The 22,325-nt window shown below is 47.6% G+C and overlaps 1 protein-coding gene across 13 annotated transcripts in view; it reads left to right on the forward strand.

Annotated features, from left to right (window-relative positions):
• Positions 1-442: 442 nt before the first annotated feature.
• LOC113918675 (LIM domain containing preferred translocation partner in lipoma) overlaps positions 443-22,325 on the forward strand; it is a 667,221-nt gene continuing 645,338 nt past the window's right edge. For 4 of the 13 annotated variants that reach the window (XM_027587339.2, XM_027587346.2, XM_027587350.2 and 1 more), the window contains exon 1: positions 444-2,152. The gene's annotated coding sequence lies outside the window, so the exon portion shown is untranslated. Of the gene's footprint in view, positions 2,153-2,307; positions 2,349-3,652; positions 3,709-3,764; positions 3,809-22,325 lie in introns of those variants that run through there. The other 9 variants (XM_027587341.2, XM_027587344.2, XM_027587348.2 and 6 more) reach the window with 7 other exon arrangements.

Genomic DNA, 22,325 nt, shown 5'->3' on the forward strand with positions numbered 1-22,325 from the left:
TACTAGGGAAAAGAAAAAAAGAAATGCTGGTCAAGCCCCGTTATATTGGATGGGGATTGGGTGAACCCATTCTTACTTTGAGGGATACCAGGGTTTTTTGGTATTAAACAACAGCATTCAGAATACGAGTTTGCTGCAATGTTGAAGATAGACTAAGTGAACTGTGTTGTAATAGGATCTGACTCTTGAAAGCCCCAGGACAAAATCTCTTTTAAGAGCTCATATTTCCTATTTCAAACTGTATTATTAGTTGCAAAGAAAAAAATATTTCATGATTGCATGGCATGGGTACTCTTTACCTTATCTCTGCTATTTCCAATTTTTGCAGGTGTAGCTGGGAAATTGAGAGGAAGAGAGATTAAGTAATCTGAACCCGGGAATGTCTGAATTAAAAGACTCTGCACAAAGAAGGTGCTCAAGAAACGGTAAGTGTAATAACCTGTGTTTCTACATTCACTTCTTTAATTCTTGGTTGAAAAAAATCCCTCCAAATCCAAGAAGAACCAAGTTCTGGAATTTTCAAGAATAGGTACTCTCAACATCCATGAATGGGAATTATGTCCTGCTGGGAGCGAGGGCCTCCTTATTGGGTGGACACCCGCGCCCACCATTAGTCATGCGACCTGGATAGGGGGAGGTGAGTTCATGTGTTAGCTCAGTCCTTTATCTTGTGTTGGGCAAATCACTTTACCTGTTTTTTATCCTCAGATATTAAAGAGGGACTACACTTTGTCCCACCTAACACAAAGACCTAATAAACCTGTGAAAAAGCACTTTCATGATGTGCTGAGGTGAGGGATGATTATTTTAGGTACAGGAGGCCAGAAATACAAAGAAACAAACTCTACAGCCTTGAGTGCCTTCCAGGCACTAGCTGCTGAACATTACAACCTTTTGACAAAGTAAATGGTGGTTTTCATGGTTGCTCGTATTTACAAATGTCAGAGGGAAAAAAAAATCCGACTCAAACCTTCCAAGAACAGGCTTGCCTCTACTCAAACCAGTTCACCCAGTTCACAGATTTTTTTTTTTTCCTTTTTTTTTTTTTTTTTTTTTTGAAGCTGTAAGCTCACAGCAAGCTTTCTGGGCTTCTGGGACAAGCCTGGGAAGTAAATGCTAAACTGCAGGGGTTCTTCTGAGTACAGGACGGAGGAAGCTGCCCTGAAGCAAATGATTGTCACAGCTACTCAGGGCTGTCAATCAGAACCTTCCAGGAACTGACTCTGGGACCAAGAGAAGTTGGCAAGCTCTTCACAGGGTGGTCCGCGTTGTCCAGGGACACATAGCCTGTTTCATGGCTCAGTGGGACGAAAGGGGTCCCCTAGGGCCCTGCCTGGCAGCGGGAACGCGGCTGGGAGCCTAAGCATCCGGGTCCCGCGCTTGGATCTGTGTTGTGTATGACCCTGGGCACGTCATTTTTCTTCCCAGGGCTTCGGTTTTCTGCGTGAAGTGGGAGAGTTTGGAAGTTGGTCTTTGCCAGCTCTGCCATCCAGTAGGTTCATGAATGTTGCTGGGAATCCAGGGCGAGGCTCAGGAGCGAGATCTCGAAGGGAATTCCATGGCAGGGTGTCTTCTGCTGAGGCTCAGCGCCCTAAATTGGCGCTTCCATAGTAGACACGGTCCCCCCATTTCTTCAGTAGCCCCTCCACTCAGCCGCTTCCTCCTTCTACGTCTGCTTCCTCTTCCTCCAGCGCAGGCAAAGCCTCCACACCTCCCTCTTTCCCTTCCTCCTTTGCAAGCTCCCTGCATCCCCGCGTCTCCTCCTCTTCCTCCCAGGAAGTAACATGCCCTCCGCGCGCCCACCTTCTGGCCTAGCTGCAGCCCTAGCTGGCGCCCCCTCCCCCGCCAGGCGAGCGCTGCGCGGCGGCCCCGCGGGCACACGCTCTCCCATACCTTACATGGACAAATGCGTACAGGCAAAGTCAGGAATTCAGGCCCCTGACGTCAGCCTCCAGCTCTCAGGGCACCGCACGGGAGCCCGAGGGGAGGGGGTGGGGACGGTGGGGAGGAAGGAGGGGGAAAGGCACCAACCAGCAGCCGCTCCAGCCCTGCCGAAGTTTCACTTTTTGTCTGTGGGTCCGCTCCCGGGCCCCGCGCGAGCTTTCCCGGGATAAGTAGCGTTAGCGAGCAGGGGAGAGCCGGGCGCTGCAAGGTAAGGGCTGGCTGCACGGCCCGGGGCGCGGGGCGCGGGGCGCGGTGCGGGGCGCGGGGCCGGGCCTGTCCGGGGCCGGGGACAATGGGAGGGGGAGTGCCCGGGCACCTCCTCCTTCGCCTCTGCCTCCGCCTCCAGCCGCCGCCGCCGCCGCCGCCGCCGCCGCCGCCGCTGCCCCGGCTGCCTCCTCCCCGAGGTATTGTTGCAAATCCTCCTTCCTTCCCCCCACCCTCCGCTCGCGGGCGCCTCGGGAACCCCCGGCCCTCCCCTGGCGCGAGCGCCTCCGGGGAGGCAGGAGCGCGGGGCGCAGGGCGCGGAGTGCGCGCCCAGCCCGGGCCCCAGGGCCCGCGGTGCGGAAGTGCCGGCCGCGGCGCAATCACGGGGTGCACGCATGGGGGTGGGGGACCCCGAGGTTTCGGGAAGCGCGGACCTGGGGCTGGGCGGGGTTGGCGCCCTTCCCTGAGCGCCCCCTGCCCGGGCTTTTCAGGGCGTCCAGGGGGCGGGGCCACACCCAGCCGCTGGGAGCTTTCGCGGAATCCCAGTTGTCACAGTGGGAAGGGCCTAGGAACCCGGTAATTCGAGTCCCCCCATTTTACAGTCAGCTCAGTTGAGGCCCAGAGAGAAGGAGGGCCTCCCCGGAGTCACTCCGTAGAGGCCGAGCCATAACTGACATGGAAGGTTCCCAACTCCTGGTTCTTTTTCTCCAAGCATTTCTTCAGCACCCACTGTGTGCCACGCGTTGTGCTGGGTGTGCGGGGTCAGAGAGGCTGGTGGGGCCCAGTCCCTGCCCTCAGGGAGCACGCAGTCAACCGAGGTGCCCAAGCTGACCCGAGTGCAGAGTGCGGGGGGGGGTGAGGGGGGTGGGAAAGCCGTGGATAAAGTTTTCAGGCGCTTAAGGAAAGGAGTTTGATTTCTCCCTTTGGAGGGGCCGCGCTTGATCAAGGCTTTGAAGGATAGGGGGTTTCCTGAAGCCAGCCAGCGACAGGAAGGCCATTTGCGCGGGGGTGGGGGTGGGGAATGCAGAGGAGAGAAGACTAAATAAAGTGTGGAGAGTGGAGATGAAACTGTAAATGTGACTGTGTTGGGGGCATAGGGTTGGATGGAGGGGGTACATGAGATGAGATAAAGAGTGGAATTGTGCCTGAGTACTCGACAGAGCGACGCCTTTGGGACTAGGGAGTGCTCCGGGAACTGAAAGGGCTCTCTGGCTTCCCTTCCCCTCCCAGGGATTCACTGCCTTCCTGCCCTCAACACAAAATGCAAAAATGTAGGGTCATCCCTGAGCTGCTTTCCTAGTACAAGACTCACTTAACTTTGTTTCCATTACCCTTTTCTAAATTGTTTGCCTCCTAATGAAACTCATTTTCACTAAGGTGTTAGTGACTTAATGGCTTACCTTTCCCAGCACTTGTGCATTTTTAATAAAGTCTCTAGACAGAAGGAGGGAAAGCAGCTAACTGCCCCCCACCCCCAATTCCTTACCCTCCCTCACTCTTACAGGTAGGAAAACAAACGCAGAGGCCCAGAGGAGGTGGGTGCTGGTTCTGGAGCCTACAGTGAGTAATGGTGGATGGTGGGGGGCCCAGAACTCGAAACCGGGTTCTCTCCACTCCACAGCCAGCCTTCCGTCCTTCCGGGTTCCTGCCAGCACCAGGGGTCAGTTAAAAGGAAGAGTGTGTATCTTGAATTTAATCTTTGCAAGGCAGTCCCCCATGCACAACACCCAGGCTTTTATAGTCTAGAATGTAGACTCTAGATGGGAGATGAGTAGTTGGGGTTAGCTGTCTGGTTGAGGGTACAGGCCTGGGCCCTTTGGGTCAGGCATTCTCCCAGGCTTCTGCTCCTTGTAAGCAGTGGGTGGGCCTAGAGTTGGCTTTGGGGATGGTTGGAGGGAGGAGAAGCTGAGGTGCTGAGCTGGTTACTACGGCTGGGACTGAGTAGGACTCTTTTTGTGGTGACATGTTCTGGTGGAGAAGTCACTGTTCTGGGAAGGTGGACAGTTCCAGACAGTGGTTGGTGGAGAGGAGGCTTCATTATGAAGGGAGTTGGGATGTGACTTGAAGTCCTCTTTTGAGGGTTTTGATCAGGCTGGGACATGATTGAGAGGGGGAGGAACTGGCATTGGGAGGCCTCCTGCCGCCCAATTCCAGTGAGAGAGGCAATAATTTGGCCTAAGAGTATTCTCAGTGGGTGTTCATTCATTTACTTGGCATATATTACCAAGTACCTATTATGGGCCGTTGGCAAATATGAAAAATTTGTAGCAGGTTTCTAAATTTACTGAGACAAATAAATTTTATTTCATTAATTCTAAAACACTTCACATTTTAATATGACTGAAATTGGGTTCTCATAATCACAGATGTGTCATGGCCGAGCAGTTTTTCATTCTAAGTTGATAATGGTACATCTTAACAGTTGATGGTTAGATTTGATAAAATTTCTTCATTATACCCTTTATGAATGTGCAGGGCTCTGCACTTGATTAAACAGTTTCCCATCAGATATTCCATTTGGATATCAAACAATCCCCCCGAGAACTGGGCCTGGTGACACTGTCATCAGCATGTGAACCTTTGCCCAAGGTCACAGGGCTAATTAGAGATGTGCTCAAAATTACAGCCCAGAACTTTGATCTTGGTGTTAATATGTGACTTTACTTCACTGTGAACTTGGCACCGGTTAATTGGGAACAGGGAAGAGTCCGGTTGGATTTGATTTCAGAACTATGGCTTAAGATGCTGGGATAATGATGGGTTTTTGGTCAAGAGAGATGATGCCTGGTGACCTGGTAAAAGCAGGGGATGGAACACACAGCTAATTTGTGCAGAGAAAGGAGAAGAGCAGTGTGTGAGGTTCACAAGTTCTGCAACTGGCTGGCCCCAGGAGTACAAAGATGAGGGAACGCAGCCCCTGTCCTCCTTGAGAGCACAAGTGTGTGTGTGTGTGTGTGTGTGTGTGTGTGTGTGTGTGTTTGTGTATGTGTGTGTGTGCTGTTATAAGGGTATGTTTTGGCTGCTCTGCATTGAGGAGGGTCGACTTCAGGGAAGCAACCACAGAGGGAGTGGTGTCTGAAGAGAATCTTTAGGGCTGAGTAGGACTTGGCCATGTGGAAGAAGGACAGGTAAGACCCCGATGTGATGTGTTAGGCATATGCAGCCATAGGGAAGGTTTATGCATGAGGCTGTGTTTGGAATGAGCAGCGTGAAGGGGGCTGTGGGAAATGGAGATTTAAAAATTTAATTTGCTAAGTAGATTTAAATTTATCTTGTAGGCTAAAGGGTCATTACATGCTTCTCTAGAGATCGACTTGAGAACGCACTGGGGCGGGGGTTCTGGAAGTGTCGCTGGGATTAGGCATTTGTATGGTAATGCAGGAAGCACAGTAACACATTTAGTAACTGTTTGAATGAAGCTGAGACTTTGACCCTGGTCCCTAATTAGGAGTCCTAGCGTAGTGTGTGCATTGGTGGGGACTTTTCCTGGAATGTGGCGTTGGAAGGCTGCGCCTTGCTGGAAGAAACCCTGGTGAGGAAGGAGGAGGTAAGGCTGTGTTGCAGGTTGGAAGCTGCTATCTGAGTGGAAGACTGTGGGCTTGAAGGTGTGTATGAGCTAAAGGTGAGGCAAAGGAGGAGGTTTGGAGCAGAAGTGTGGTATGGGAGTCTGGTCCACACTTCCTGGATGTGTGGTGCGAATGGCTGGTACATTCCTTTGTGGGTCACAGAAATGAGACAGAACACTGATGTACTGATGAGGACTTCACCTCTCCTCACTGTCTGTGAATAGGGTGGGCGGGTGTCAGGAGGCTTAATGGGATTCATGCCTGGCAGCAGGTAAACCACAGAATGGAAGCTGGAAAATGTTTATCTTTTTATCATTCTTTCTTAATAACAGTAATAATAATATAATAATAATTTTGACAGTTTTCTGAGTGCTTCCCAGGTGCTTATGTAATTCTCATACTGATGGATTAAAGGAGGCTTTATGATTTTCGGTCTTATTTTGCAGATGAGAAAATGAATTTTTTTGTTAAGTAAGGTCACACAACTGTTAGTGACATGGCTAAGTTTTCAGCCTTTGCCTGATCTATAGCTTCATCACTGTCCTCTGTGTCCACAGAATGGAAATGCAAATCAGTGGTGTTTTCCAGTGCCCTTCCTTGGAATTTAATTCAGTTCACATGCACCGGGCCCGGTGGGATCACAGTCGAAGGTTTAAGTGCTCGAACAGGTTTCTTACTTCCACATGCTGCTGCCCAGCCCCTTCTCTCTCAAGATACTACCATTCCCTCTACCTGTTGCGTGTCTTCTCTCCCCAAACCTAGCCAGACAGAACAGAGCCTCTCCAGCAAACCATCGGCCCCTCCCCCCCACATTGTTCCCTCCTCTGTAGTGATAAGGCTTTGATGTATCCCTATAGAGAGGCAGTTGGGGCAATAAAATCACTCAAGAAGGGAAGTGAGGGAGGGTCTTGATCCCTGTCCTTGCCCTTGACCTGTGGCTCCTTCCACAATGCTGGATGTCCTCTGGACTTGAGCTGAAGAGCTCCTGTTGGATCCTGCCTGCTCTTCTTCCCATCACGCGCACACCTTCCTGCAAGTTGGCTTTCCAGCTCAGGACTCTGGGGGATCAACTCCAGTTCTTCCTGTGGCCTACCTGCCTCAGGTGGATCATTTGCATTTCACTGACTCAGAGATAAAGGCATTTTCAGGTGTGGAGACAGATGCTAGGACTGGCACTCAGCAAAGTAAACAGGACCTTGCCTATCTCATCTTTGAATCCCTCTGGTCTCTGGTGCTCTGAAGATGTTCAGTACTATTTGTTCAATGAATGAACCGCACTCACTGACACAATATAGGCACCAATCACCCCTTGACTTTATATGTTTGCTAATCTTTGTCCCCGCTCCACTTTAAAATAAGCTTCTCGAGGATTGCAAAAATGCCTGCCTTGTGAATGGCCATATCCCCAGGCCCAGAAGAGTGCCTGTCACATGGTAGGTGCTTTGGAAGCATTGGTTTGATGAAGAAAGGGATTGATGTATTTCACTGCAACCACACAGTTGCAATGATGGGGGAGAGGCACTTTGACCAACCCAGAAGCTTGGGCCCATGGAGTCCCAGGACTGGATGGAGGACCAGCTAGGCTGTAGCCTGCCCAGGTGGCATTGGCATTGGGCAGTCTCGTCGTCAGGGTGAAGACTAGGGCCCTGGTGTAGAGGGGAGTCTCTTCAGCACGCCATCTGAAGGCTGAGTGCATTTGCAAGTGTTCTTTCGCTTTTCCTTCCACAGCCGGGTGGTCCTGTTGCCCATGAACCTGATGTTTTTCTCGATCCATGCCTTTGCCTGTACTGTTCTCCCTGCCTGGAGTTCCAGGCTGGCCAGAGTCTCTTGCCTGTTGTAAACCTATGACCCTTTAAACTCAAGGCCCAAACCCACCTTGTGCCGTGAAGCCATTCCCAGGCCCCTTGCCCCCTTGTCCCTCACATATGTGTGCTCACATACACCTCAGTCTCTTGCGTTCAGTGCAGCTCAGGGATACTGCGAGATTAACATGTCCTAGACAGAAATGCTGGATACTGGCTGACAAAGACAACCGAGGCTTGGGCTCTATGGCTCTTTATTCCAGTATAGGAGAGAGACTAAAATAGAGCATGGTAAGGCCCTATGAGAGTGATGCACACAGGGCTGATGGGACCACTAAGAAAGGAGTGACCCGCCACCTGGAAGAACAGGAGAATGCTCATGGAGAAGAAGACATTGGGTTTTGAAGAGTGAGTAGGAGTGCATATGGTGGACGGGGATGGAAGAGTTTTCCAGATAGAGGGACTCGATATCTTTGTATCGTCCTGAAGCCTTAAAGTGTATGGTGAATGGAAGTGTGTGTGTGGAGCTTGCGGGGTAAAAGATGGGGCTGGTTTGGGAGGCTTAGGCGGGAAAGGGCTGCCAGGAAGGGTAAGGATGATGGCAGTTGTGGGGGGCAGGAGGGCTTTTGTTACTTTTTGAGCAAAGAAGGGTTTTAGTGGATCCATGTTTCAGAGAGCAGAGTGGTAGCAGATCAAGTGCAGAGGCAGGGAGCCCCTTTAGGAGGGTGCTGATCAGTTCCAGGGTGGGTGATAGTGGGCCTGCACCAGTCTGGCAGAGAAGAGAGGGGAAAACCGGATGCCTGGAGCTGTTTGCTGTTAGAAGCATACCAGGCAGCTAAGTTCCTACTCTTGTCCTAAATATTTGCCAGCTTATCAGCCTTGGCTGGAAAAAACTCTTTATGTGACCAAAGCGTATAGGAAGTTGAAGAAGCTTCGATCAAGCAGCCAGTTCCTGCCTTAGAAATGTGGGCTAGGCCTTGGTGCTAGGGCAACCGGATCCTTCTTTGTACAGGTGAGGAAATCGAGGCCCTGGGAAAGGGACACACTGCTCTGTCACATCCTTGTCAGCTGAGCTGGAGTTGGGCCACAGCCCATACTCCCAGGCCAGATCTCTTTCAAAGGTGTTTTTTGTTTTTTTAAAATTTTTATTGTATTTCAAAGGTAAATTTTTGCTTCTGTTTCTGCTGAGCCAGGCCTGACACATTCCTTCTCTGCCCTACTTCCCCTGCCCCGCCCCACCCCTCCCCCCCCCATGGCTTTGCTTTGGAGAATTTGGGAGGGAATATAACTTGGAGATCACTGTTACTGGGTTTGGACCTTGTACTTTGTACTTTGAAACAAAGTGATCAAGATGGTTCCATTTGAGTGTGTGTGTGGTTGGGGGTTGATTTCTTTTTACTGCCATTTATGCCCTTCCCTTTTTTTTTTTTTTTTTTGCAAGAACCAAGGTTCTGACTGCATGATAACTTCACGGCTTCTTGAAGCCCCCAGCCCCACCCCTACCCGTCCCCTTTCAATTTTACTTACTTTTGCTTGTGTAAAGGTTTTGAGGCTGCCAGTATTAGGTCCATTACAGGGTAGATCCTTTTGTTTTTTTCCTTCCCTGTTAAACCTACCCATCACAACCCATCTCACAGAACCCATTAGTATTGCATTGCCTTTGTAGCACTTTTTATGTGGCGGAGATGCATTTTACAATCGTTTTTATTACTGAGCTCCCAATTGCAATCCAAGAGATGGGTTAGCAGGATTAGTCATATCTGCAGAGTGTGGGTAAGAGCCCAGGGGTGAAGAACCTTCCCATGGGGTGCTCCGCTTTAACTGGCAGAATGAGAGTCAGGCTCCCATCTCCAAAGCTCTAGTCCTGCTCCTTAACTTTTGCAGGTAAGCATGAGAAATTGACATTGACGGGCACGTCCTTAGCAGGCCCTATATACAGGCAAGAAACCGTTAGTATTATTTCACTCTGTGCTAATTCGTATTCGCTGCTGTGTCTGTGATTTTGGAAGGCAACTGAGAATCAGGTTGGAGACCCCCAACCCTGAGGGTCTGGGCTATCGTTTTGGCAGTACCATCACTGAACGTTTTTGGTATATGAAAAGCTAAGACCTCTCTTTGAGCCACCCACTAGTGCCGTGGTCTTAAGTTCTAGAACATGCCTGAGCTTCAGTTACCTTCAAATAGAGATCTTCTATCACGATGCATTTGTGAGGACCGGAGGAATTTCCCTGACAGTGCTTTATAAACTATAATGCAGCATGCAGTGGGGCAGCTTCTGGGCCTGAGCATGGGGTCCGGCACACGGTGATGATCCCTTGCCTACGGGTGGAGATGGTGGGGTGTAACCCAGACAGCTGCGCCAAGTTTGAATCGTAGCTGTACCACTTACTGGAGAGTGCTCCCTGGGGTGGTCGCAGGCAGGACTTGCTCTACTGACTTCAGTGTTCTCAGACTTCTTATTGATGAGGGCATCAGTGTGGAGAACAGTGCGGCCTGCAAAGGGGGCTGAGTGCCGACGACAGCCGCGGCGCTTGCAGGCTGTGTAACGGCCCCTCTTCTCTTGCAGCCATCCCATTCCCTCATAGGATTTGTCTGTCTGGTGTCAGTGCCTCAGCCCTGCAGGGTTGGCTCTGTTGCAGTAATTGCTTGTGTCATGGCTTCACTTCAAAGCCCCCCGTGGTTAAAATGGAGAGCTGGTATGGAGGGGTGGCTCCAGTCCCCCCTCCAAAGCTTGTGTGGGAACCTTTCGTGGCTCAGGTCAGCGAGAGGCTCGGGACAGGGTGGGGTGATTTCACTGACCTTCAAGGAGTGTGTTTTGGCCTTGTTCCACCCCCAGTATGGGCACTTCTCCTGCCATAGCCATTGTTAGCATTCCTTCGTCACTCAGGCCATTAACCAGCAAATCAGCTGCCATGTCCAAGGGCTTTGGGAGGTAGAGGGCCCGACCGACCCCCTTAGAAGATGGCTGTGGCCGAATGTAGTGTGAATTTTTTGGCATCTTTGGAAGACCACTTGGTGGATGTTAAGGGGTTCCTGTCTTTAATGTGAACCTCAGTTTTCTTGTCTGTAAAGGTGGCTGTAGCTACCCTATTTGGCCAACAGGTAGAGGGACGCCACTCTCTGGTCTGCTCAGCACAGCCCTGGTTTATGTCCATGCCCCAGTGCAGGACTGATAGCGACCCCTTTCACTCCCAAAGGTGTTCTGATTTGCAGGATAGATGGTACGGTTGTCCCACTTGTAGGTAAGTTTCGAGGGAGGTCGTGCAAAAAGCGAGCATAAGGCTAGGCCTGTCATAATGACTCAGCAAACACCCACTATTTTTGGTGGAGGAGATGCGACACGCTCAAGAAACGTTGGTTCAGTGAACTACTTTTGTAAGGTAAAGTTTGAGGGTGTTGGAAGAGGTTGTGAAGATTGGAGGCACGTAGTGTTGGTCAGGGTTGATGAAGACGTGTTCAACCTGTCAGAATGTAAGAAGGTGCCACCACAGGAGAGGTGCAGTAGGGGACAGACGAGGTGCGCCGGTGTCCTGGAATAGGTATGAGGACATACGTTGGAAGGGCTGCTTCTCAGGTTAGACATTGAAGGACAGGAAGGCTCAGTCCAGGATGCTGGGGCAGCTAAAGTTGCTCTGGCTATTAAATCTAAAGAAATAAGACTGATTCTCTGGTCTGTGTGTCTACTCGAGCTAGGTTTTTGAATCATTTCTTTTTCCATTCATTGGCTCATCTTGATAATGATCTCAAGGATCACTGTGGAAGCCCAGTGCGGTACTAAGTTCTGTGCCAAGAAGTCACCAGAGTAACCTGCCCTTACTCTGCCTAATGAGTTTCCACTGAAGATGGCTCTTGTTCAGTTCCCAGGAAGAAAAACAAAACTTAGTTGGCACCTGGAGCTTTTGTCTTGTTTGGTATGAAAACGAATCATTTGCAAGAAGTGCAGCAGGGAGTTGCCACCAATAGGGCAGGGTGTGGGTGCACTGACTCGTGGGAAAGGCAAACGGAAGGGACCTGGAGGGTAAGCAGCACCTTTTCTTAGAATGAGGTGAAAGGTAGGTCAGCTTTCCAGATGTCTGGTCATTTCCAACCTGGAAAACCTCTCTTCCTGGCCACGGCCTCGCAGCTTCACTTGGGGAATCCTAGGGTTCCAGTAATGACAGTGGGGCAGGACCCTAAAGATACATTTGTCCATTGCTCTGATGCACCTGTACTCATTCATTCCACACCATGTGCCGGACGTACCTGTGAATGAATGAGTGAAATTCTGGTCTGGGTTTTGGGGATGGAAAATGCATGCAAGAAGTATCTGGTGGCTCTGATTGGATGGTGACTAACTCTGGGGACCTGAGGGAAACTTCACTGATGAAGAGACTGTCATTTAATTGGGCTTCGAAGGATGAGTGGGAATTTGATGGGCAAGGAGAGCAGAGGGTGGTTAAGTAAGGGAAGTCACATGGCAGAAACACAGAGGTGAGAGAGTACACAGTGCCTTGGAAAATTGGGGTCACTGGAAATGGGCTGCATAGTACAGAGGCCAGGGCAATGAGGGTGGAAAGATGGGGTGGGGCTGAGATGGAGAAAGGTCTCGATCGCTAAGGAGTTGAGGCTGCAGTATGAAAGGAGAATCAAGTCAGGGCCTCTGTGTTTTAGGAACATCATTGGTTATGGTGTGCTGGGTGGGGAGGGAGCGTACTAGAGATGGCAACATGTACTGTAATAGTCCAGGCAAAAGCCAAAGGGAAGCTGAGTTTGGGTCAAGGCCATGGACATGGGGGAGGTTTCACATATTAAATGATGTCACCCAATCTTCTCGTTTAAACAAGAAGAAACACAGAGCCTGAGCAGGTGAAACATGAAAAGCCCACAGCCCTGGTTCCATCCTTGCTTAGGGTCTGTAGAAAGGTGACAGTGCATGGCTGTTGAGATAGCTGTTTGTCGAGCAGAAGATCTCTATCCCTTTTTATCTTTTAAGCATTCCATGAAATCTCTTAATTGAATGGAATTGGTTCTTCCTAGAGTTATCAAATCTCTAATCACTGGAGATATTCAAGTAGTGGTTGATTGGAATGTTAGTGAAAACTCAGGTATTGATTGAAGATTTGATGTAGAATGTTTTTGAGGTCGCCCAACCCTGACTTCTTTTTTCTTATCCCTTCTCCCTCCTTTCCCTCCCCCCTCCCCTCCCCTCCCCTCCCCTCCCTCCCCTCCCTCCCCCCTCCCTCCCTTCCCTCCCCCCTCCCTCCCTCCCTTCCTTCCTCCGAATAGATGCTTGTAACCATCTTACCTGGGGGCCCTCTGTCCATTTGGCTTCTGAGGATCCTCTTAGCTAAATTGGATCAATGGCAGAGAAAGTTGAAAATGGATGACGAGGCACTAGGAATGGTGGGCTGTAGTTCATGCAGAGTATCGACCATTTTGATGCCGGTAGGTTGATACCCACCGAGGAGATCTTTAGGGCCTAGACTGGCCTGCATGATCCTGATCAAGTTGGAATATGGTTATGACTTTCTACCAGTCGCCATTTTTATAGTGCTTTACAGTGAAAAGTGTGTTTTCCTATGAACTACAGGCAAATCCTCATAACAGTGCTGTGAGTAGTTATTTACTAAGTTTTACTGATTAGGAATGTGAACAGAGAAAGATTAAATGACTCTCCAGGGGCCCAGGCTAGTTGGCTGTAAAGTCCTGTAAGAGGAATTTAACTTGAGTTTTCTGTCAGCACCATTTCAGATTCTTCCTGTTCTAGCCTGGCCAGATCCCTGAGACAAGCTCTAACTTCTGTTTATATTCATATCCATTGTGGATCCTGATGTGTGGCAAGAATTTAATAAGTGTTTGTTGAATGAACATATGAACGAATGAATTATGTAAACAAAGTAATAAATGAGAACTTGAGTTTTAAGAATGTTTAGTAATGAAAAAACCAAATTGAACTCATGTAAACATCAATAGTCTGTTATCAAAAGACAAAAAGATCTCATTTAGAATACATTTACTCAACTCCTTAAAAAAAAATACCAAAATACTTCCTACCAAAACTCTTTCACCTGAAACCTGTCTCTTCCCTCTTACGAGACCATAACCCTAATCTTAACCCCCCCCAGATTGTGTGTCCACTTTTTTATATGTGTACAGTATTTCCACTTAATATTATAAAAAAGTCCTTTTTTTTTAACCTGGGCTTTATATTTATCCTTTCTTTTTTTTTTAAGATTCTATTTATTTATTTGACAGAGAGAGCCAGCATAGGTAGGCAGAGAAGTAGGCAGAGGGGGAGGGAGAAGCAGGCTCCCCGCTGAGCAGGGAGCCAGCCGCGGGGCTGGATCCCAGGACCCTGGGGTCATGACCTGAGCCGAAGGCAGACGCTGAACTGACTGAGCCACCCAGGCGCCCCTATATTTATTTTTACATAACGAAAGAGTTGTTGAAATTAACAAATCCTGCTTTAAACGTTACCTATGTGGACAGTAGGATAGTTTTCAGTTTTAAAAACACTAAATGCAATTTGATATGTTAAAAAGTGCAGTGTAGACATCAATGGACAAATAGCTCTCACTTCCTTCTAAATCATTTCCTAAAGACAACTCTTGCTTTGTCACTTCCACTTATCCCTGACAGCAGTTGCCATTTTGTTCTTTGCATTATGTGTTTTTATGAATATATTTCTTATCTCCTCCGGGATGCAGTAACAAATGCCTGGATGGTTGGAGAGGCAGCTTTGGGTTCACATCAGGGCTCTGCCACTTGTTAGTCATGATAACCTTGTACTGGTTACTTAGTCTCCTCTGTGAAAGGGGATAACAGTGCCTTCCACATAATGTGGTTGTGCAAGGAATTCTGTGGTCAGTGTAGTAAAGCAGCAAAGCCTGCCAAGTGGTACCTGCTGAAAAGTGTTATCTCTGTCCACTTTCTCTCCGTCAGCCCACCAGATGGTAAGATGACCAAGATCATTTCCCTGTAGCGCCTGACCCATAACAGGGAGACCTTTAACAAATGTTTATCGGCTTCCTTCCATCTTTTGAAGGAAGACGTTTGGCACAAAATGCTATCTCTCATACTTTTCATCCCATTTGCCACACAGCCTCTAGCAGAGTCCTTAGCGGTGTGGGACTTTCCTTGTTTCTGTCTTCACCAGGATTTAATTTTATAACTTGCATTTGTCTTTGGTAAGTTCATATGTAAGAAATGGTATTTCGTTATTGTTTTAATTTGCATTCCTTTAATTACTGAAAAAATTTCCCATGTAGTGGTTTTTCCCTTGTGTGAGTTGTCAAATAGCAGTTTTTAAGTGGGCTGGAGAAGCTTGGTATGAAGGGGCTAGAAGTATTTAGTGTTGTTTTTATTTATTTATTTATTTTTAGTGTTGTTTTTTTTTCCAAAGATTTTATTTATGTATTTGACAGAGAGAGAGAGAGAGAGCACAAGTAGGCAGAGCGGCAGACAAGAGGGAGAGGGAGAAGCAGACTCCCTGCTGAGCAAGGAGCCCAATGCGGGACTCGATTCCAGGACCCTGGGATCATGACTTGAGCTGAAGGCAGATGCTTAACGACTGAGCCACCCAGGCATCCAGCGTTTAGCGTTTTGTGTTGCCGACTCTTTATTCATTCATTCGGTCAGTGTTTATTGAGCACCTACCCTACGCCAGGCACTATTCCAGGAACTACACATACTACAAAGAAAAACATAGTGAATAAAGTCCGTAATCTGCAATCCAACCTCCTCATTTAACATGTGCTGTAGCTGGGGACTCTGGAAGAGTGAGGCTAATTACCCAGCGCCATACAGTGTGCTCAGTATTGGAGCCAACCATTTATTTTTACTGTGATTTCATACGTTTTAGGTCAGTCGCCTTTTAAGCCATGGAAACATCCTAGAAATTTCAGAATTGTGACACCTACATAACATCCCCAAACTGTAGCTATGTTGAGAAAGCAGAGACCTGATTTTTGATTTAGAAAATATGATCACTTCAATCTTATATATGTAAGCTCCTTCCTAGACTTCTCTGCCTCTTACATTTACATTAATTCTTAAATGAATAAACTTATTATTAAAGGTGCCTGGGTGGCTCAGTCGGTTAAGCATCTGACTCTTGATTTCGGCTCAGGTCATGATCTTAGGGTCCTGAGATCGAGCCCCGTGTCAGGCTCCATGCTCAGCACGGAGTCCGTTTGGGATTCTTACTCCCTCTGCTGCCCCTGGCTCTCTTTCTCTGTCTCTCTCAACTAAATAAACAAATCTTTAAAGCAGGGCAAGAAAACAAAATAACCCCAATCCAGGCAGTTTGGAACAAGTGTGAACCTTTTTGGACATGTTTTTGGTAAATGGAAATAACAGATGACATATTTCTCTATCAAATAAAATAGTCAATTTAGATTTAATAAGGCAGTTATCTTCAGGTAATAAAAATTCAGCTAACTTGCCATAACTATCTTGTTTAAAGTCAATTAAGAGCCTCATATTCCTTACTTGCTGGGTAAAATTTAATACAACTTCAGTTAAGCATTTATTGCTTATTTAATTCAAAATTAAGTTAATCACCACAGTTGGTAACAACCACTGAGTATTTAATTAACATTCAGCAAACTATCTTATTAAGTCTAAATTAGATACAGACAGGTCTTGTTTATCCCCATCAGTCTGCAAACACCATTTCCCCACCTCCCACCCCAAAGGGCCTTGAGTTTTCCCATGGCTTTCCTCTTCTGATTCGCCAGCTTCATTTTCTTCTGGTTGGCACCACCTTGGGCAAAGGAGAAGGGAAAGAAGTAGGGGTCCATTGTGTTATGGGGACTTCTGGCGTAGGGCAGAGCTGAGGAGCTTCTGTTCCATCCGTTCTGTTCCGTTCCATTCTTCAGGAATTACTGAGCACCTTCTCCGTGCAAGACATTCTTGTAGATACTTAGGAAGATCTAGAGGAAGTTATGTTGACATATTTGGCTTTATTTTCTCATCTTCAAAATGAGATGATTGGGTTTAGTGCATTCATTTAGCACACATTTATTGACCTACAGCTTATAAAGCCCTTTGCTGTGTGTCAGGGATACCATGATGATTTGGAAAAAGTCCTTGCTTTTCAAGAAGACACACAGTCTCGTAGGAGAGGTGTAGTAGAATAAATATTGGACAAGATGCTGAAGTGCCTTAGAATAATGTGATTCTGTGAGGTACTGTTTCCCAGAGTCTTGGTACTGTTCTATGAGAAAAAGTTTCTCTAGCCAAATAGGTTTGGTAAAGTCCAAGTTAAACAAAATTAAGTGGGTACCTTTGCCGTGGGACTCTGTGAGCCTTTAGCAACCGAATGCACACCGTGATGTTTGTTTCTCAAAGTTACTTGATCAGAGAGTCCTTGAATCACCACCCTCCTCCTCCTTTTTTTTTTTTTTTTTTTTTTAAAATCCCCCTAGGACATTTCTTAGACTCAGTGTTCCATTGTGCTTTGGGAAGAGCTACTGTGAGCCACGGGGCCTGTCTGTAGCATCTGAGCCTCGGAGGGGTACTCAGGCATGCACCTTCAACTCTGACACAGGGTTGGAAGTTCTGCTGCGTAGGGAAAGCACGCTGACACAGTGGTGGATTTCAGACGTAGAGACGTGTGGCCAGGGTTGAGGGTGTGAAATCAGAGCAGGAGGGCTGGGCTCGTGAAGGAGGGACAGTTGTGTAAGTAGCGGGGGCCTGGGGGATTGTCAAGAGTTACCAGGAACGGGGCAACGGTGAAATTTGGACATGACTGGTTTGGTTGAGACGCCCTTAACCCGTGGACACAGCTTAGACAATGTCCGTTATAGCCTAAATCTGGAAAGGTAAGAGGCCACAGGGTTTTTGGTGCAGAACTCTGCTTTAGGTCTTGTTCCAATTGAGTGACTGCCCATCTGCAGAAGCCATCACTTCTGTAAGGCGTTCTGACACCTTGTCTGGGGCAGAGCCTCTGTCTGTGAATCCCAGTCTCTCTCAGGAGCGAGTCAGGGCTCCTTCATGGCTAGCTTCATTCCGGCAGGTCTCATGTCCATGTACCCCCATCGCATGCCCTTTCTCCTCCACCTTCCCTTCCCCTCCAGCTTCCCTTACTCTGATGAATCACCTGTCTTCATTTTTCCTTCTTACCCTTTTGTTTCATCATTTTCATCTAAGGCCAGCTACCTTTTTATATTCTTCCTGAAAAGTCATCTGTTTCATTTAAAATGATGCCACCAGTTTTCTCATCGGCAGTTGCAACCAGCAGTTGGAACACGCTAGATAAAGTGGAGGACAATCTACGAATCCTGTCCACAGTGTCATGGAGATCTGACCCCAGGCTCTTTCAGTATGCACCTGTTACCCAGTTCTGTATGGAAAGGGGCACAGGCAAGGAATGGGGAGGCCTGGGTTGTATTTCTTTTCTTCCTCTTCTTTTTAAAAAAGATTTTCTTTCTTTAGAGAGAGAATGGGGCAATGCACTCCTGGGTTTTCAGCATGGATTCCAGGGAATCTAGGAAAGCTGGTTACCTGGAGAGCTGAAGCTTGTTTTGCCCACCTTGGAAAGGCAGCTTGAAGGGCACCTGGGGGGCTCAGTCACTTAAGTGTCTGAATTCGGCTCAGGTCATGATCTCCGGGTCCTGGAATCGAGCCTCTGAGTTGGGCTCCTTGCTCAGCACGGCGTCTGCTTCTCCCTCTTCCTCTGCCGCCCGCCCCGTTTGTGCACGCACTTTCTCTCTCTGTCTCAAATAACTAAATAAAATCTTTTTTAAAAAAGAAGAGAAGGCAGCTTGCATGTTTCATTTCGCCATCCACCTGGACAGACACTTCAGCGAAAAAATGTCCTTAGGCAGCCCGGTAAGTGGCAGACCGTGGGCTGGTGGTACAGATCATCTAGAATGATGTGGCTGAGAGCACAGGACACAGCAGAAGTCCAGAGAAGTCGTTCACATGTAGAGAGGCCATTGATAATGGCCATGAGGTTGGGTTCCACTCCCGGAAAGATTTTCAAAAGGTAGGAATTTACCTTGAGAGTTCTTTAGCTTCCTCTGTATATTAAACATGAAACTCACCTTTCGGTCTTTGTGATTAGTCCTTTGGATTTCCCCAGTTACTATAGCCTTCTTGGAAAATTCAGAAGCATTTGGAAAGCTTTGATCTGCATAGTGCTTGAGAGCATGGGCCCTGGAGCTAGACTGTGTCCTGTCTCTACCATTAGAGCCAGGCTCTACCATTAATACCCCGACTTGTTCCTTCATCTGTGTAGGCCTCTGTGGCCTCATCCGTAAAATGGGAATAACAAAATTATCTGTCTCCTTGTTGTGAGGATTAAATGAGTTAATACACATCAAACCCTTAGAATAGAACCTGACACATGCTAAGTGCCCGTTAAATATTAGCCACTGTTTCTACGTGTTATCCTTATAGTCAGAAAAATTGTGATTTGGAGAAGGTATTAGAGATGAGTGGATTTTTGAGGGGGGGGGTCATTTTCTTTTAAGATTTTATTTTTAAGTTCTCTCTACACTCAACATGGGGCTCGAACTCATGACCTTGAGATCAAGAGTAGCACACTCTTCTGACTGAGCCAGCTAGGGCCCCCCCCCATCATCTTTTTAAATAAACTGTTAATTTTGGAATAGTTTTAAGTTTACAGTAAAGTTGTAAAGATTGTACAGAGAATTTCCATCCACCCATCATCCAGTTTCTCTTATTTTTGGTGTCTTGCATCACCATGGGCCATTTGTCCAAACTAAGATACTGACATGCGTACATTGCTCTTCACTAAACTCCAAACTCTGGATTTCTCCAGTTTTCCCGTTAGCATCCTATCTTCTTCTCTAGGATGCAGTCCATGGTAGCACATTGCCTTTGGTTGTTGCATCTCCCTTGCCTAGAGTGGCTTTAAAGCTTACATCTTGTAATAGCGAGGGAAGGATTCTTGATAGACCAGCCTGGGGCAGCTGTGGATGACATGGGGCCCAAGTGGGACTCACCTTCGTTGCCCTCTTTGGCTTCTTTGATTTGAAGGAGCTCTGATGAAGCAGGGCTTAAATATCCCCACAGTACAGCCTTGTGTTTGGGGGAGGAGACTGAGGCCCCTAAGTGGAGAGTGACAATGCTGGACAGAGCTGGGAACCTGGAGAAGGTCAAGAAAGGATCATGGCAAGGCCCTGATCCTGTCCCTGTTGAATGGATGAGTGAGTAATAGTCAGGGACTCCTTTTCTGTAAAGTGGGTTCAGTGGTCGGTGAAACCTCACAGTACTTAACGCTCACAAAGTATCACAATTTTACCTTGTGAAAATTAAGTGAGCCGAGGTGCTAACTTAGAGTGTAGCCTGAACCGCGGTAGGTTCTCAATAAATATTTGGAAAAAGAAGCCTTGAAAATTAGGAAACTATCCTTAGGACGTATTTCCAGAGGACTGGGACAAATCACGGCAAAACAAAGAACAGTCATTCATAAAGAAATCTGTGACACTCAGGAATGGAACCAGTGTTTGAGTTTCTGATAAGCAGGATATACTGTCTGTTTTTATTCTTGGAGGCTTTTATCATACAATACTACATTATGTTGCAGTCTGACTTTCACACAAATTGGATCCCAAAACTTCTTACAGGAATTAAAAATACAAACTCGTGGGCAGTATGTGTTTTATAAATTACAGAAAACAGTAGTGTAAAGACATGGCATAGTAAGTATAGTCAAGCCTGCAGCAGGCACTGATACCCAGGAGGAAGACATGGTGGAGGCAGCCGCGAAGGCACGGGAGCTGGGAAGCCGGATGAGGAGAGCAGGTGCAGTGTGGTGCTCAGTGCCAGGAGAGATGGAGGGAGGCCATCTTCAGCGGGGAGGCTGGAGGAAGAAGCTGGGGCAGTGGAGGCAGTGAGAGAATCCTGGAGACGTAAGCCCACTGTATATCCCTAAAATATATATTTTTTTAAATTTTAAGGACTTTATTTTTTTAAGAATGGTTTTAGGTTCACAGCAAAATTGAGGGGGAGGTACAGAGATTTCTCATATCCCTCCTTCCCCATACACATGCATAGTCTCCCCCATTATCCACACCCCCCACCAGAGTGGTATATGTGTTGCAGTTGAGGAACCTAAACTCATACCTCATTATCACCCAAAGTCCGTACTTTACGTTAGGGTTCACTCTTGGTGTGGTACATTCTATGGGTCTGGACAAATGCGTGATGACATGTATCTACCGCTGTATCTAATACAGAGTATTTTGCTGCCCTTGAAATCCTGTCATCTGCCTGTTCTTCCCTACCTCCAACCCCAACACCCGGCAACCACTGATCTTTGTCTCCATATATATCCATTTAGGGTGTTGTTGAATGGGACCAACTGACTTTTGGAACCTAATCTCCATTGCTTTCGCTCACTCTTGCCTTTGTCACAGCATTTCCTCAGCCTAGATTGCTGTTCCCTGCCATCATCACCTGTTTGAACTTATCTTCAAGGTCCAGCACCTCCTCCATGAAGCAGGCCTTGCTTTTCACCTTTTGTCCCTAAGCAGGAAATAATCAGTTCCTCCCAGCATTCATTCCTGTCTGGAATCTGGCAGACATATGGTAAACACTTGTTGAATGGATGGACAGGTGCACAGATGGACAGATGGACAGGTTTGACATTGCCCATAGTATGCTCAAACTTAGTTCCTTTAGGATAGGATTTTAACTTGCTCATCTCTACACCCCACAGGGCCAGCACTGAGAAGGTACCCTTCCATCCATCCATCCATCCATCCTTCCATGCACCCACCCATCCCCCCAACCCCCCATCCATCCACATACCCATCAACCTACCTACCCACCCATCCATCCACCCCTCCCATCCATCCATCCATCCATCCATCCATTCCACAGTAGACTTCAGGCACTATTTCAGGGTTGTAGCCATGAATGGTCCATTTGTTGATAGTCTATATAGAGAAAGTGGTATTCTTTGGGATGTGTTTTTATACCTATAAGGTTTGTCTGTAATTTTTCTTTTTCTTTTGGCATGTAAGGACTAAGGAAGAAATGGTTTGTTTCATCTGCACATGTCATCGGTGTTCAAAGCAAATGCTCTCTCATTCCTTCAGCCAGCTTTGTACTAAAGAGAGAGCTCACTGGGTTTGGAAAGGCCCTGTCTCTCAGAGTATGTGGCAGTTTCTTACTGACTTTGCCTTAGGGATAAGTGCCCTTTCCTGTGTTTTGAAAGATGGTGCCAGGATGCCACAGTGCTCCTGGTTGGGCTTGCTTGCTAATGTTTTTACTTTTATTTTTTAATATAGTGACAGAATGCATACTGCTGAGGTGGTAAATGGGAAAAAGAAGTGCAGTGGAGTAAACTGTCTGTTTCTGGGGGCCTTCTGTATTAATCACAGGAGGAAGCATCAGTCATGGCCAGTTGAGAGAGCCAGCTGACTTCCGTTCATGCCAGGTGGAAATCGGAGTGGCAGAATCGGGAGGAGTTTGATGGCGCTGAATTGGGGAAGCTAAAGGTTCTCTGCGCAGCAGTGCTGGAAGGATCAGAGAGACCGTGTAGTGTGGCACTTCAAAGCTAAAGGAGACCAGGGGCACCCTGGAGGGTGTGCTCCGCGTCCGCACGCCCGTGGATTCGGACAGCCTCCCAGGCTGTGCCGAGGCTGATGGGAACCACTGAGCTAGTCCAAACCACTGGTTTGTGTTTTAGAGATAGGGAAGTGAGACCTGGAGATGAGTGGAAAAGACTTGCCCAGAGTCACCCTGCTAATAGGAAGAAAGCTAGAGTTAGAACCAGGAATCCTGACTTGCAGAATGTTCCATCCTGTCACCAGAGATAGTCCGGGACTGGGCTATTTTTAGTTCTTCTGCAGAG

This window comes from Zalophus californianus, chromosome 1, assembly GCF_009762305.2.
Source record: "Zalophus californianus isolate mZalCal1 chromosome 1, mZalCal1.pri.v2, whole genome shotgun sequence".
In the NCBI taxonomy this organism is placed as follows: Eukaryota; Metazoa; Chordata; class Mammalia; order Carnivora; family Otariidae; genus Zalophus; species Zalophus californianus.